At 46.3% G+C, this 14913-nt stretch overlaps 1 long non-coding RNA gene across 8 annotated transcripts; it reads left to right on the forward strand.

The window, feature by feature from the left end:
• The first annotated feature begins 477 nt into the window (after positions 1 to 477).
• LOC308596615 lies at positions 478 to 14260 on the forward strand. Of its 8 annotated transcripts, XR_014012555.1 has the most exons (6): positions 478 to 1073; positions 1217 to 1312; positions 2538 to 4773; positions 6371 to 6471; positions 6916 to 7059; positions 7485 to 14260. It is a non-coding gene; the product is annotated as an uncharacterized lncRNA (long non-coding RNA). The 8 variants fall into 8 exon arrangements; XR_014012558.1 differs by lacking the exons at positions 478 to 1073; positions 1217 to 1312 and having other exon boundaries at positions 1883 to 4773; positions 7485 to 7756; positions 11974 to 14260; XR_014012556.1 differs by lacking the exons at positions 478 to 1073; positions 1217 to 1312; positions 6916 to 7059 and adding an exon at positions 6700 to 6879 and having other exon boundaries at positions 1883 to 4773.
• Positions 14261 to 14913: the final 653 nt, after the last annotated feature.

The raw sequence follows: 14913 nt of genomic DNA on the forward strand, positions 1-14913 counted from the left end.
TGAGGGAGAGGAGGAAGTTGCCCGAAGCAAGTGACGGCCTGAAGGATTGCCTAAGGAAGGCTGACGGGTCGCGACCGTCTATGTATGTTTTAAGAGTTCACGATCGGGATCTACAAAACAAACTGGTTTAGTTGGCGGGGCCTCGGTGAGCAACGTGCAAAGTGTCATCTCGGGACCACTGGCATGGCTCTGGGTTTGTGCACGCGTATAAGCCGTACATTGGACTTCAGACGTGAAAAGTAGTCCTTTTCAGCAGCTGGCAGAAACGTGTCCCTTTAGCGTTTGGGCGGCCAGGTACGTTCGCCCAGGGAGGAAGCCGCGCTCGACGGCGTTTGTTTTCCAGGCCAAGGGTTCAGGGTTGCAGCTCGGCGGCCGCAGAGAGGCTCGTCTCGGGCAGCTGCGACTCGTGGCGTCCGACCGCACGAGCCTCTCATCGGAGGGATTCTTTTTCTCGTTTTCACCCTCGGACAGGTGCGAGCGGAGGGTCGGATCCGCTTCCTCAAAACGATTACTGCAGCGGAGGAAATGGCCCTTCTCTGGAAATCTCGGGACACCTGTCACCGAGAGAAGAGTCCCGCCTCAGAGGGCAACTCGTAGCCGCGCGTCCCCGTCCCCCATTTTGCTCGCGGCAACCAGCTATGGCGGCCTCCCCGTCAATGCCGAGCGCCTTCCTTCCCCGCCACCCGCCGGCTTCGACTTCTGCCTGCGCACGGAGCCAGCTTCCCGGCCCGCCTGCTCTCGCAGCCCCTCCGGCGGGAGCCGAGCGAGCGAGGGAGGGGAAGGCAGGCAGGCAGGCTGGGGTTTTCGCTCGACGCCCACCAGGGGCTGAGTGAGCCTCCTTCAAGTGCGCAAGCTCGGGGCACCAGATAAAAGCTGGGCTGGCAGCTCTTGCCCTGCCTTGATGGAGCCGAGACCATCGAGTGGCAGGAGGAGGGAGTTAGGAACAGGCTTAGCTAAGAGGAGCTCGCTCCCGGTAGGAGGAAGCAGCAGCTGAGGTGGGAATGGCACTTGTCTGGCTGCCCGACTGGACCCCACAGAAGGCGGCTGCCATGGGGCGCAGAGTATGCAGAGGGGTGAGAAAGGGAGGGCGATTAAATGTCTTGTGACCATGGTGGAGTGTGTGGATGTGCTTATTGTTTTTTTATTATTTTCTTCACCCCCCCCCTTGTCTAATCCCGATGTGTATCTATTTCTCTCTCTCTCTCTCCCTTTCTAGGACGCTTGGTGGGGCTGCTCGCTTGGGGGTTCCGCCTGTTGTAATACGAAATGGCGACTGCCGTCTCGGGGCGGTTGGTGATTGTCGCGCCGCGAGGTTGTTGTTCTCCTCCCTCCTCCTCCCTTCTTCCCTCCCCTCCCCCTTCCTGTCTTTGGCCGTTTCTCCGCAGCGAACCGCGGAGAGCGCACTGAGTCAGGAGGAGGCGGGGGGAGGGTGGGGAGCGGCGGCGGCCGCGCAGCCAATCAGCTCTGCGGACGGGCCGCGGAGGCGCGCTCCGATTGGCAGGCGCTGACATCATCCTGCAGCAGGGGCAGACGCAGCTGCTGGGCAGGGCTCGGGGAGCTGTCGGGGGTGGCTGGTGCAAAGGGAGAAAACGGGCGCCATGATACCAGCCGCGGTGGGTGAGGAGAGGGGGCAGAGCCTTCTCCGGAGAGGCGCTAGGGACGGCGGGGCCCAGGGGGCGGAAGGACAGCGGGGGTCGGGCGACCGCGCCCGCCCGCCCTCCCCTCGACCGAGCCGGGGTGGCGGCGGCAGCGGCGGCGGGGCTCGGAGGAAGGTCCGCTGCTCGGCGGCGTCTCGTCGGCAGCTGTAACTGCGTCAGTCCAAGATGGCGCGAGGTGTCCCTGGAGAGGGAAGGGAGCCGCACGTCCGCCGGAGGTCATGTGACCGCGTTGCATTCTTGTGTGGGGCTTGGCGGAGGACCAAGCTGGCTGAGGAGGAGGCGGCGGCGGCGGCGTTCGTGGCTCTTCGGCTTGACAGGGATGTGAGGGGGGGGGGAGTCCCTTTCCGTGCGGTCGGGGCAGTTGCCTTCCTCTTTTCACATACACGCCCCTCGCCCCCGTCGAGCAGCTGTTCAGCGAAGCGTCTTTTCTTCCTCCCTCGAAGGGCGTCGACTGTTTTGACAGGGACCTCCCCTCCCCCCACAGCCGCCGCTTCTGCCAGGGAAAGTTCTCGCTCCCTTTTTTTTTCCACGCGCGGGGGGGGGGAGGGGGAGGCGGAGCGCGTGACGCCCGCGGCGGCTTAAAGGCGGGGGGGGGGAGGGACGCGAACTGCGAGCCCGTTGCGTTCGCGGGACAGAATGCAGAGGAACTCTTGGACTCCGGAGTAAAACGCTTCCCTTTTTTTTTTTTGCGAGGGAGGGTGGGTCGTGTAGCTCGGCTCAGTTCTGTGGTTCTGTAAAACGAGGCAGAGGTAGAGTTGGAAGGGGCCGCGAGGGTCCTCTAGTCTGACCCCCTGCAGTTAGGAATCCTGCCCACGGGTGGGGATCCACTTTGCTAACCGGCTTGTGCGGCCCGCATTATGGCCTCTCTCTTCTTGGCAGCTGGTGGTGGCGCAGAGTGACTCCATCCTTCAGTGTTTTCCGGATTTCCAGACACCCATCCCCGCCTTGCAAGGGAAAATATGACACACTTCACGTAGTCCGTGTTGGGGATGCAAGGAGGAAGTTGGTCATCGATGATAGCATGGTGGTTTTAGTGTAGTGCAGCTGCCTTTCTGTGAAACTAATGAAGATCCTGGTATCCCTCCCCTTGCAGGGAGATTTCCGATCTCCATTTTACGTTCCATGGATGACGGTGGTGAAGGAGAGGCTAAATGTAACAGGATAGACCTTCTTAGCTACACTCTTTTTGAAGAAAACACATGACTTGGTGCAACCTAAAGTGACAGGGCACATTCCTAACCCGTCAGACTGGACGTATTTGACCATATCTGGATGTGGCCTGACTTTTTTTTAATGCTGTTAACTAATCATTAGCAAGGGCTGGAAATACCCTTGGAACTTGCATGCTCTTAAAAAAAGAAGACCCTACATTCTTCTAGTCCTAAATATTATTAGGTTGTGCTGCATGTACTTGTTGCTAAACTGCATTATTAATCCTAACTATCAATAGGTGGATCTTGGATTGTTTTGGTTTTACAATGGTAACATTTAAAAACAGACACCTGAACATTTGGCCTCCCCCGCCCCCAGTGTTAGGACTATTTGGGGATATTAATCTAAAATATATAAGCTATAGCTGAGGGTGAAGCCCAGTTGCTTACATAACTTTATTTTGTTGCTAAAGTTATCTGTTTTAGTTATAGCTCTGAAGGGAATTTTTTTTAATAGCATACAACAATGGGGAATTCTTAAAAAGTATGCTGTTTGCTTTTCCATGGTATCAAACAGAATACAAGTTTTAAAACACTGTAGGAAGTAATGTTTAACATGGGGTTTTTTTGTAGATTTTAAAATTGTAGTAGATCTATTTGAAGACTAATGTTTCAGGATGATGCAACCTTGACAGTGTCAAACCCAGCTTTCCTTCAAGTGTTAGACAAACAGTGGCTTGCATGACATTTCCTCCTTACAAAATTTGCTTCACACTGGGATGATTGAGGGGAGAGGGAAATAAAAGAAGAAATTGGTAAATTTGGTAACGAACTCTTCTGAGACCATTCATACCTATTGTCAGAATAGTTCAGGACCAAATTTACCAGTTTCTTCTTTTATTTCACCCTTCCCCCATTTGATTACTAACCATTTTATAACCTTTTGCTTTTAACTTTGTTAGTTACAGGCCCACTGTGCCCCCAAAAATGTTTGACTTGGATTGGTCTGTTGTAGGTGGTATTATTGGCAGCTTCAACTGTTTATGAATCCTGAAGCCTAAGTAATTAGATAAACCTATTCTCCTTCATTGCTAGCTTGGTGACCAAACCTACTTCAGCTTGTTTGTGGACTTGGTGAACACAACAGAAATACAGTAATACCTGGCATGAAATTTGATAGTCATCATCAGCACAATCATGATCTTGAAATTTGCCCATTAGTTGAGTGAAGTTAGTTCTTCACTTAGAATTAAAAGCCAAAATGATAGGATCTGCTCCTTTGATAGCTGTAATAAACCACATGGAAAATCCCAATATACCCAGCTTGGGGAGGAGGAGCCACTGTATTGAAAAGTGGCAGGTGTTTAACTAAAAGCCCCATATTCCCATAAATACTGTGTTATGTACCAGGTGCTAATGATGGTATTATTTATTTGTAGAGGCAGCAATTCAAGTACAGCGGAGAAGTACAGCTGAATAAGAATTGATTATTTTAAGTGTTACACGAAGAGTAGAAACCCTTGAGGAATTTCAGTAAGTCAAAAAATGATTAGTATTTCAGACAGAGAAGTCTTGAACTCTGCCAGATATCAACGGAATACTCTTAGTTTGTGTGACAGAATCATCAGGTACAACCCAAAAACATCAGCCAATAACAAAACCAGTTCACTCAAGATTCTGATTCTAAGATACACAATTGCTTTTGTGGAGACTGACAGACACGTTTATACTGAAAAAACCCATTTGGTGAAGTGGAACTTACATCCTGACTGAGAAGTGTCTGATGGGTGGGGGAAACATCCCGTTTTGGATAAACTACATAATGGACTTGACTTCAGCCACAGGGTGTTACTACCACCATTGGTTTATGTGCTTCAGTCATCCTGTTTCATTGCCATTTATCTTAGCCCATAACCAAGGACACCCAGATCATCAAGGCAAGATGTTCAATTTCCACAAGATAGGCGAGTATCTTAGTGAACCTTTAGCCATTATGCAAAAATGCCCATATTCAGAAAAAGTAATATACCAGTATATTTTGAGAGCTGGTAATTATAGGTGAAATGGCAGGGAGAAGTTGAGTTGCTTCTCTGGGCTTCCCTACAAGGTTTTTGGAGAGAAACGGCACAGTGACAAAGTGACTTCCAAAAAGATTCGGCGATTTGTTCATACTCTGAGTGTGATCTGTGTCCGAGAGCAATGCAAGGTGGCCTTGGAACAAATCTTTAGTTCATGAAATTTTTAGACATCTGATTGGTTTTCTAATGCTTTGGGGAAAGAGTTACTAAATTAAGTGCAAGAGAAGTGCTTCACAATCCAGCATGCTGCAGTGCATCCAAAATAATTCATGTCACATTTGGAAGTTACTCATAAGCATTCACCTCCACAGGCAGTACTTCAAAGGTATTGCAAGATGCTCTTCCAAATAGTTGTGTCTGTCCTTGCAAGGAAGCAATCTGATTTGGATAATCAGTTACTCAAAAAGCGGAAGCTATAGTTTGGGAAACACCTTTCTGAAGCTGGTGTTCCAACAATAAGGGCCAGCAGTGTGCCCCTGAGTGGGCACAATTCCTTCCATGCCATGAATGGCACATAGTGTGTAATTAATGCAAATGAGTTCTTTCCATGCAGTGAACCCAGCTCCAGAACCCAGGAGAACTATTGAATTTTCTCTTGTGAAGGACATTGTGAATTTCCAAAAACAAGACGTACTGCCTATTTTGTCTAAACTGCTATAAGTTTGCTCAACTTTTCTGTGTGTGGGTGAATGTAACATGAAATTTGGTGGTGGTGAGTAACATAGTTTGCAGTAAAAAGAATAGTATAATTGTTACTCGGACCACAAAAATTGTTCATACTTCACCTTGCTGTTCATTGTGAACACTTGAAATAAAGCCAGTATAAATTTCTTTGTTTCCAAGCAAAGGCAGTCAAGTGAAATTGGCATTTGAGCCAAACACTTAGAACGGTGGGTGGGGAACGTGTGGCTCTCCATATGTTGTTGGACTCCCAAAACCATAATCTCCAGCCAGCATGGCCAATGATGGGAGTTGTTACTTTCTGGAGGGCTACAGGTTAGCTACCCTTGAGTTAGAGTTAAACTCTAGAATGTCACAGCTTATACAGAAAGTATAAAAAAACAACCACCCTAGGTATTCAAATTCTGTCTTCTGACTATTTTGAGTGAAAGAAGGTTCAAGCTGGTTTTCTCTCTTCAGCTACGCCTTCCTTGAAAGATGTGGGTATATTTAGCTGAATTGAGAAACCACCTGGTGGCTTCCTCTCAGCTCAGTTCACTTGGGTTGCCTGTATGTTTACCACAGCTTCAAAAAAGAGTGCATTTGATTTGGACAAGACATTTTTGTATTTGTACTGAACTGTGGAAGGAATATACTGAAAACAAATATGGCCAGGCAAGCAAATGTAGTGAGTACTGACTTTAGAACATAATATGGTTTTGGAATAGAAATAGACCACATCTTCCTACTGAAAAAATGCAGATATTGTGGCAGGCAGATTGGATGTTGTGTTGGAGAATTTTCAGGAAAATCTATTCCGCAGATGTGAATATCCTGTGCGCACTGTGATCCTTATAAGATGGACAAGTTTCTTTAGGAAGGCTTCGGGGAGGCTCTTCATGTACTTTTACCTACAGAGGTTAGGTGGGTGACTATGAAATTGATTTCTCAGTAGCCCTGTCCTAGTTTTGGAATGCCCTCCCCAGGGTAATTTGCCTGGCACATACTTGTAAGATGTTTACATACCAGTTGAAAATACTTTTGAGGATTAGCGATCTCTGCTAACTCTTCCCTGCTGGTTGTGTTCCTGTTGTGATGTCTTACCATTTTTTTACCCCCAACTTTTTTTACTGTGTATAATCTTTTCTGCAGCTTCAAAAGTGGGGCATTCCACGCAGTGCAAGAAGAAGCCCTTGTCCCCTTCTTCAATCCCAGCTTGGAGCAGATTAAGAGTGAAGGGTAGCTTTGGCTCTGTTTGGTGGCTACTTGGAGCATCCAGCAAATGCAGATAAGCTTTTCGCTTCACCTTCGCCCTCAAGCTCAGAGGTGATGGTGAGAAGAATATTAACTTTCCTTTGTATTTGCCAGGTGCCCTGAATGCCTGCCTGCCTGCCTCCCTGCTCTCCCCTTTGAGGCAGGTGCAGAGAACTCTCTTTGCCTCCTGCAGCTCCAAGACTGTGAGGAAGCCTTGGATACATCACCTTTAATAGAGGCTGGCTGAGATTTGCTGCGGTGAGCAAGTTTGAGCCCTCCCTGACAGGGATGACCATAGAATGTAAACAAGGCCAAAACAAAACAAAAAAAAGACGAGAAAAAAAATGCAAATTTGGGCAATGGGATTCTAAAAGAGGTATGACCATGCCTTCTCATTGTAGTCTGAGGTTTGGTTAGATGCAGGTTTTTGGTACTGGAGGATTATTTAACTTAAGCTTGTCTGGTGTTTAAAAGCAATTTTCATGTTGCTACTTCTGTCATTGTTATTAAGGCTATGGGAAAATGTAAGGCCCACTTGACAACACAAGGGATGAGCAGACTACTTTGGAAGCATTTATAGGTCTTGCTGCTTGCACGTCAGGGTTTTGGGAGCTGCTAAAACAATGCCAGTAAGTATAGCCTGTTAACTTTATAATCTGAGATACTGTTTTTCACATCATTAGATGTGCACACAAGTCTGCAACTTTTGGGGAACAAATAACGGTGCATCACCTTTCCATAGGGAGGTTAACATCCAGAACTGTGACAAACCTGGATTGCGAGGCATCCTTGGTGATAGTGGACAGGAGCATTGAACAGCTCCCAAACTGCTTGTTTGAAAAGGAAATCATACAAGTGCATGAGGGTGTTCTCAGCATCTTCCAAAGCCTCTGAACTTCAATCACTTGTATCCCAGCTAGTGCAATCCTGAATTACTTCAAGAGAATGAAATCAAGTAAGACTGCAATTCTGTACTCTTAACTTGGGAGCAAGTGCCATTCAGCTTGATTGGGCTGGGTTGATACGTATAAGGTTGCACTGTAAGTCAGCTTCTCCGATTGTAAAGTAAATTGAATGGCAATCTACCAACAAACTAACTAACATTTCAAACCACAAACAATAAATTGTGGTTTATTCCTAACTGTTTAGTAGATTGCAGCTGGGAGCAATTGATAAAGCTGGGTCATGCTGGATGTATGTATTTGAATTATGGCTTTCAAAACATTCTGTGGCTCCAGTTCAACTTATTTTGAGAGGGGGGAAATGTAAGCAGTAATGTTAGGAACCTAGCATTAGTGCTTACTGCCAGAATTCCAGTCTTAAACATGAACACAACTACTTTACTGCTATCTGTTTAAAGAATGGATCTGTCCTCTTGTTAAAAGTACCAAATACCAAATTATTTGGACTTGAGGATACCTGGCGATGGTTGTGATCCAATACAGCCGCTTTTAAATATTTATAATGGTAAGGAAATGCTGTTTATCATAGACTAGTGCAGCCACTACATAATGCAAGACTGAAACCTTCAAATTGAACTTGGGAAAAAGTAGGGATATCTATGGCACCATATCATTTGCATTCACACACTTAATCTCTAAGGGCTCGCAGCAAAAGTGAAAGCGTGTGGTGTCTAAAAGACTTAAAGCAGGCTTGGAAAACTTGCCATCCAGCAACATATTGAAGGCTACAACTCTTTCCTGAAAGAGCTCCCATGACTAAACTGGGAAGGCATCAGGGAAGTTGAACTTCTTGTTTCTGGAAACCCCTTTTGGAGTAGCAATCTGAATACCCTTGTGAGGACAGGATAGGCCTTGGGGACTATCTTAGTTCTAGTGAAAGCCAGTTTGGAATAATGCTTAGTGTGTCAGACTAGGAACCTGTCAGGCAACAGCATAGGTCTGGATGCTCATGAAGCTCACTGAGTGACCTTGGCCCAGTTATTGTTCTTACCTGTCTCTCGTGGTGGTTAAGATAAAAGGGGGGGGAGAGCCCCATATGTTACCTTGAACCCTCCTTTGTGTGTCCTAGGCTTTCTGTTTCGTTGAAACAAAAAAACATTTTAAAACAAAAGTTAAGGGGGGGGGGGATACAACTTAATAGTTCATGTGGTGTAATGTGGGGGGGGGGAATCCACAAGTGGTAGGAACCCATAATCTGTAAGCATTAGAAATATAGTCCAATGTAATTGTGCAACATTTTTATGCAGTGTTTGTTAGGTAAGGAAGTGTTTGCTGGTGGCTCCCTTATACGAGTTGCCTAATCCGTTCTGTGAAAGCCCACAGGAATTTCTCAGCCCCTAGAGTGCTGCTCCTTGCAGCCAAAAAGGTGCTTTAGCTATTGATAGATGGCCCTACTCTAGAGATCTAGAACAGGGATGGGGAAATGTTTTAAGCCTAAAGGCTACATTCCCTTCTGGGCAACTTTCCAAGAGTCACATTCCAGTGTGGTGGGTGGAGCTAGAGGCAAAGGTGCGCAGAGCAGCAAATACAAATTTTACCTTTGTACGGTAGGCAAGCTAGTTTCCACACCCCTCTCTCCACACCCTTCTCTCCAGGTAAACAAAAGGCATTATCAGAGTTCAAGGACCCATTCCAGCTAGACTGGAAGAAGGTGTGAATCTGCCAGTGAGGGGTACAGCATGGGGAATTTTTAGAGTCAGCTATTCAGGAATCGTGTGAGGCACCAGCTGGGGAACCAGCAAAAGAAGGCGGCTCAAGAGCTAGGGGTGTGGTGGTGGGACAATGATAATGAGTGGTCAGAGGGAGCAGACTGGGAGGAGGAGGAGGTGTTGGAAACAAAATAGGCAACAGGGTTTAGTGAGAAGGAAGAGGCTGCAGCAGAGAGCAGTTCAGATACAGAGACTGGAGAGGAGGTTGACCAAGAGACAGCTGAGACACGCTGCTGAATAATCCAGGGAGTGTCCCCCTTCTGTGACCAGCTCTCCCCTCCCCCCCCCCCCCCGCGGTCTCGTAGAATACAGGGAGAAATGAAAAGAGCAGAGCAGAGATTGGTTGTGTGCAGATGCAGTTTGAGACTGGTGGGGAAAACCCTGGAGAGAAGGAGCCTTAGAGCATGTTGGGAAGGCAGGGACCTTCAGTCCTTTCAACTGCCTCATTGGAGCAAGACCTAGTGGGAAGAGTTGCTGGGATCACGAGGCCTGCACTGTTTTGGTTTCTGTGAACGGCGTTTCCGTGCGCTGCTCTGGCTCACCAGAAGCAGCTTAGTCATGCTGGCCACATGACCTGGAAGCTGTGTGCAGACAAATGCCGGCTCTCTCGGCCTATAGAGCGAGATGAGCGCCACAACCCCAGAGTTGTCCATGACTGGACCTAACAGTCAGGGGTACCTTTACCTTTATATTTATGGTGGAGATAAGGTGGAATGAAACAAAATTGGAGTTCTACTCCCAAGAACAATGGGCTTTCAAGGATAGATAGTGGAGAAAAGTTGAACTCACTCCTTAACAATGTTTAACTTCAGAATCTAAAATTACCTAACTGCACCACTATACGTTAGAGATTGCGGGGGGGGGGGGAATCAGTAGCTGGCCAGCTTATGTGAACCACTGTAAATAAACAGTGTACTTCTGTTCTGCACCACCTTAACCAGTGTGCAAAAATGCAAGATTTCAACAGATTCATTTTGCTACATCAACCTAAGTTTGAATTGCCTGCAGTTGCAGGGTGTGTATGGTGAATAGGCCCTGCCATTACAAAGTGTGAAGAAAACATGAGCCTCTCCCCTATCATCCACTAGTTCCAACTTGTAGAAATGCCCCCAAGTGCAGAACACTAAATGACTTGCTAGTTTTGTCCCTACTTGTGTTTTCCTTCTGGACATTCTTGTGACAAACATTTACACCTGGTTGGAAGAGTTCTCTTCCATGTGAGCTTGGCACAGCCTTCTGGAATACCTGTACGATTCCATCTCTTTTGCTACTTTCAAAGCCCATCTTTCCCACAAAGCCTTTGATTCAACAGCCCAGTTCCCCAGCCCTATTACAGTCAAGCCTAAGCAAATGGAACTAACAATTGCGTGTTCGTTCTGCTCTTGCCCTGCCTCTACGTCCTTCCTCTCCTCTGCCTCCTTCCAAAAAAAGATTAAATTTGAGATTGCAAGGGCGTTGGGCAGGAACATTTCCCCTTTTATGTGTTAAAACACCATGAATACTGATGGAACGATATATTGGTGTACAGACAACCCCCAATTGGTGTGGGGGTTGCATTCCTGCCCCCCTCCAAGGGCAGGAGAGAGAGGAATGACTTTCTCCCCTTGCCCATCCTCTCTTCATGCTGCTCCCACCACCATGGTGGCTGCTCTAGGAAGCATGTGTATGGTTGTCCTAGAATATATTTGGTAATATTTTTGTAACTAGCTATATGTCTTCGCTTTATTTCCAACCATAATTGACAATTGGGACATGTATCCTATTTTAAATGTGTGTGTTTTTTTACTTCTCCCTTCTGTGAAGGTGGTGGTACTACCAGGAGGACTAAGAAGACTTAAGTTGTTTAGGGTTTTACACAAAAAGATGAGCACCTTGAATTGGGTCTGGGAACAAACAGGAAGCCCCTGTATCTGCTTTAGAACTGGAGTTTCATTACAGATATTGGGGGCAGTGGTGGTGTGATTGAGACTCCCTTGTTGGCTTTGCTGAAACTGATACTGGGTTCATAGAGATGGAAATCTTGTTTGGCATAGAGGAATGTTAGCAGCAGGGGTTGAGGAGGGAATTTCCTTTTGAGAGATGTTCTCCCCCTCCCGCCATCAGGAAACAATTAGGTGGCAGCCTAGTTTCAAGATTGCTGTGCTTCCTGTTACATCTTTGGAGCCTTTTCAGTACATAGGCTGAGTGACAGGCAGCCTCCTGTCACAGCTTCTTACCCTTCTCTAGCTGTGCCACTCACACAACTTCACTGGAGGGGAAACTGTGATGAAGAAAATTTGCCAATGTAGTGTTTGCAGCTGTACAAAAGCATCTGCCCCCCCTTTTTCTAAAGGGCTGCAATTTTCCCCTCACCCTAATGGCTGGAGGTAGAAGAAACATAAGAGGTGCACATTGCCTTTTCACCTCGATCAGTGTGGTTGCAAAGCTACACTTGTTTAATTTCACCTTGTCCCATTGAAAGCGCAGAAGGACATCTCCCTCTTTCATCTTCTCTATTACAGCTGTCTTAGCAGAGTTGAAAGTAGAACAATGTGGATTTCATTTCTGGTAAAAGGAGGATTTCTTCAGCCCTAAGCTACATTCTAGATGCCTGTGTATTAACCAAAGTAGCCTCAGGTTTTGTTGCTCTTTTCAGTGGCAGCTTTTAGATTTGAATACCAGGTTCAAATCTCTCTTCAAGCCCAACTGGTGACCTTGGGCTAATGGCTGTCAAAACTGTACACACAGCAGTTTAAATTGGTTTCATTGCATCCCATGTGTGCATGTTTTTTTGCATCGTCAACATGATGTCCTCATCCAACTGGCAGCCTTCACCCCTCCCCCTATTTAATGTGGATTTTCATGCTCTGAACAGTATGGGGGGCATACAGTTGTATATGGCTCAACTGTGGGCATACTGAAGTGAATTGAGTGGGGTGGGTTCTTGTGTTTTGCTGGGTGCCATCTAACACTATATTGCCTGCTACTTTGGTGAGGGTGCCCCTTCATGAGTGGGTGGGGGGCAGGTGTGACACTTATTATTGTTATTAAACTATATTGTATAAGTCTGATATACCAGAAAACCCATTTCTCAATTTTTTTTTAAAAAAATGGCTATACATGCAGGTAAAACGGCTGCCTGCATTGGTACATATGTGGTGCATACAAAGATGAAACTTGGGCAAGCTCTACTAGGAAGAGTTGTGCAAGGTCCTGTCCATTAATCCACCGTCCCCTTTCTCCTGCTGGAGTAAGCTGTATTCTCCTTTTATATGCAACAGAAGGAGAAGAACACGTGATTTGTTCCGAAAGGCAGGCTTCAAGTTCTTCAGACATTAGAAGGCTTGAAGAAGCTGTTGTCCTGCTAAAAGAACAAGGCAAGTTAAAGAATGCAGGCCGAAAGGTCTTTACGTGGTTGACTGCTCTAAAATGCACCCAGCCATTCTACAGAAAGTACAAGTTTAAAAGCAAGTGAGAGAAGCAATAACACAATAAGATAGAGAAACGAAGAAAGAAAGAAAAGACCACGGGGAGGTAGAAGTTGATTTTTCTGTTGCTAAGATATTTTTTCCTGTGCAACTAAGCAGGCAAATACTGTAAACAAAAGCTGAGACTTTTAGCAAGAGCAAACCACAGCTTGTGCTACCGCTGTGCTTGCTGCTGGACAAGGCTGTAATAATCTCAATATCCTTATCTTTTGCTTAAATTTAATTACCACAATGAGGTGGGAGTTTTTCTCAACTATGTCTAGACTTCAAAACACTGGTGTTGGGGAGTTGATAAGAGTTTTGGCCTTGGACCAGGGAGGAAGGATTTCAATCCCTGTCCAGCTTTCAACTCGCTGGGTGAGCTCAAGGCAGACTTTTAACTCTTCCTCACCCTCCCATACTTCTCAGAGCTCTTGAAGGCAGCAAAGGGAGTTCTCTGAACTTGTCAGAGAAACTTTCCATTTTAAATTCCATCTCTTACAGACCCCACCCCCCATCTTTCTTTATTGCTGGCTTGCATAGCCGAAGAACACCGAGACTGAACATAAAGTGAAACTGGCTTCTCCCAACTTATGCCTCTCTGTGTTCCACTTCTGGAGGCTGTGGGACAAAGCAGTCCTGCTTGCTCTGGCATGGTGGCAAATAGGAAAGAGAGTGGAATTTACATGTGTTAGTCTTGCCAAGCCTTGGTTCATACCTGAACTTAACCCCAACATCAAGCAATGACCTGCATCTGTGAAAGTTCCAGGCAGAGCTTTACTCACCTAAAGATCAACATACTTAGCCTGCAGCAAGTCATCAAGTGATATATATGCATGGGTGAATAACCCCTTAATAGTGCAAATAAGAATTTTTATTCACGGACTTCTGAACTGTTCATCAATAAATGAGAAACAGCAAGCACTCCCATTTTATTCAGTAAGGTCTGGCTAACACCCCGGGTATCCTGCATTTGCCCTCTAGAACACGGCAGCGGTTTCCTAGCAGACAAGTTAATGTGAAGAGTTTTGTAAACAGGAAGTTAGAAAAACCACAAAACTTGCCGCCTTACGGGGTGATAAATGGTAAGTCAAACTGAAGTTTTCTTTTTCAGCTTTGTTTTCATGTATTTTCACAAATAAATGATTTTGGCGATAGGCTACCAAAGAGCTGAGAGCTGATGATATTCCTCCTAGACAGTAATGAAAATTCAGGCACCCTGTCCTCTAGAGCTGCTACGCCTTCAAGTATTGCCTGCCAGTATATAATAACAGACTTAGAACTGGGATGAAAGATGTTAGAAATACACTCTCCTTCCTGCAATAAAACTGAATAAATGCTGTCGTATGTGTCTGGCTATTTACTAAGGACTTTGAAACAGCTCACACAAGCTCCCAAGACATCCTGTTCACAGAAGCAGCTGACAGGAATGCCTATTGTTCTGCTCTGCTTTTGTGCCTCTAATCTGATTTTTCAAGGGCTATGTGGAAACTGCAGCTGGAAAGGCATTTCAGAACTTCCTTGGCACATCCCTATGCAAGCAAACAAATGGGGCCCTCTACTGGTTAAGGGCACCGTCTTGTTAAAAAAGTAAACACAAAGCACAAACTGAATTCGACAGGAACAGCAGTTTGCTCATCTTTTAATCCAGCCCCACAGCTATTCAACACATTGTGGCATTGCTCAGTGTAGCAGCACTGGCATAAAATAAACCAAGTGGATCGCATGAAGTGGCCAAGTTGACATTTGCAAAAGGTTACCCACTGTTCCTTTAGCTCCTGAGCTTTGAGAAAGGGTTGTGCCATTGCTTCCCTACTGTACCTGTCTTCATTTGCTCTTCTCCCCTGCTGGAAGGTATAAAGAGGAAGAAATAAGTGATAACGTACCTGTGACCCAAATACTGTTCCACTCGCACCACCCTCAGACTGCATGGCTAATGTTCACAGATGAGTGGAAAGATGAGTCCTTGTTCCCCAACACTGCATTTCAGAGTCT

The sequence above is a fragment of the Podarcis bocagei genome, assembly GCF_964188305.1.
Source record: "Podarcis bocagei genome assembly, chromosome: 10".
Classification (NCBI taxonomy): domain Eukaryota; kingdom Metazoa; phylum Chordata; class Lepidosauria; order Squamata; family Lacertidae; genus Podarcis; species Podarcis bocagei.